Source organism: Colobus angolensis, unplaced genomic scaffold (genome assembly GCF_000951035.1).
Source record: "Colobus angolensis palliatus isolate OR3802 unplaced genomic scaffold, Cang.pa_1.0 Scaffold26, whole genome shotgun sequence".
Lineage (NCBI taxonomy): Eukaryota > Metazoa > Chordata > Mammalia > Primates > Cercopithecidae > Colobus > Colobus angolensis.
Window position 1 is genome coordinate 16707321 of NW_012115821.1, and position 2023 is coordinate 16709343.

At 44.2% G+C, this 2023-nt stretch overlaps 1 protein-coding gene across 2 annotated transcripts in view; it reads left to right on the forward strand.

Annotated features, from left to right (window-relative positions):
• ERC2 (ELKS/RAB6-interacting/CAST family member 2) overlaps positions 1-2023 on the forward strand; it is a 987567-nt gene that overhangs the window by 795915 nt on the left and 189629 nt on the right. The window lies entirely within an intron of this gene.

The window sequence follows — 2023 nt, forward strand, 5'->3', positions numbered from 1 at the left end:
AGGGCATCATTTAATGTTGGAGGCAGAACCAAAGCTTCTAAAAGAATTATTAATAACACTTGAAAATGGCCATAATGGTACTTTCAGGGAGACCATAAGGTATTCCTCTAGAATATGTAATGTGGGGTTGACCAGGCTCACAGGTTTCATTCTGAGACTTGTAGACTGAGAATATATACTTCTCAGAGGCCTCTTTGGGGAGCCATCCAATTGGTGGGCACTGTAATGCTCTGGGTCAGAATTGTCTTGTTGGTTCAGGGAAAGCAACTCCAGCCCCACCTCTTTCCAACCATCTCCACAGCCCCAACCAAAGGGGAAAACCAAGACAACATCTAAAATCAGAGCACGTATTATGGCCACCACTGGGCATATCAATCAGAATGGCTAGATTCCTTTCTGCTATTGGAGCATCCATTGGCTGGAGGCCATTAGCCTTACCAAAAAGTACCTTAACTGTATCCTCAGGCCTCCCCCATATATTCCTTCTCCAGAGTCACATGATCCCATAGGAAAACTGCTAGTCCACCACCTGGTGGCTACCTGGTGTTCTTATGAAACTGGTACTGCAACCCTCATTGTGCCTTCCCCGTGAACGAGTTTATCAGAGACTTTGAGATAGGAATGTATTCTGAGAATATACATGCCCTCTAACTTTGTTTTCTGGGAAATACAATGTCAACACTGAGAACAACAGTACACGGCAACTGAGAACTTCTACTGTGCCAGGTCAGGATCTAAGCTGCTCGTATGTTCGGTCTTGAGTGGAGAAAGACTGGGACGTCAGGCCCCCATCTCTCTGACGCAAATCCTGTACTTGTAAACCAGGTCCACGCATGCCTTGCAGCTCACAGGGTTGCTCCCGTGGTGACAAAATCACTGAGATGCGGAGCCTTTATAAGGAGACTCCTTGACATTTCTTTCAGCCTAAGGGTCAGCGTTTGCAACCCCACTGTGTGCCCTCCTGCTGTGCACCTTAATAAATCAGGTCCCTTCTTTTAGGTTTGTGTGGGTGGTTGAAGAGCAAGGGTAGCTTTAGAATCTGCCAGTCCCCAAACACTTCCTTACTTCCTCAGTCACTGTGTATATGCAGAGTGGTAGAAACAGAGCCCCTGGAAGTTTGAAGAAGAAAGATTGTTATAATCTCTTTGAGAGAAGATTTTCAGTTAAACCTATTAGATCCAGAATAAAAAGGCAGACTCCCATATATGATGAGGACCCCTCACTGTACGTTGTATCTTTGTCCATCAGAGGGCAAACATAGGATGAGGCCCTGAAATAATAATCGCAGATTGCTTTCACTGGGAAACCTGAGCTTCTTATAGCCAACAATTCATTTTCCCCATGTATTACTTTTATGTTCATTTTAGGAAACTTAGGAAGTTTAATAAGGATATCAGGAAAAAAATTTTCTCAAAATCCTCATTCAGAGAAAGCATCATTTTTAACCTTTCAGTATTTATCTTGCCATATTTTTCCTATGCAGATGGTCTTGTAAATATGTACTTGATGGAGATGGGAATCTGACTTTGCATAATCTTTGGTGCAGAATGGTTGGGTAGTATCCAGGCTCTAGAACCTCACAGACCAAGTTCAAATACTGGTTCCACCACTCCCACCTGATGAATTAAGTCTTTAAAGGTGGTGTTATCATTTACTTGGCATTACATGACTGTTTTTCACATCTTTTTATAATTTTGAGATACGCTCTGCATCAGGAAGTCGGGAGGTCAGGGGCAGGCTGGAGTGGCCAAGCACTCTAGAGCCCCTGGAATGCAGAGGCTGGGAGGAGTACACTGTTGCCCAGTGGGTTTGTCCTTGGCAGTGGTACACGAGGCTTCATTGTTCCCTGCTCAGGTGTCAGAGGAGTGCCTCTGATTGCCCTGAGTCAGTGAGTGATGGAATTAGCAACCCTGCTGATCCCCCAGCCTCCGTTCTTCTTTCTGTGCACCTTGATCTCTGAAGTTGCTGTGTTATTTGAAAGGAGTTTCTGTACAAATACCTCTACTAAAAAAACAAAAAACAA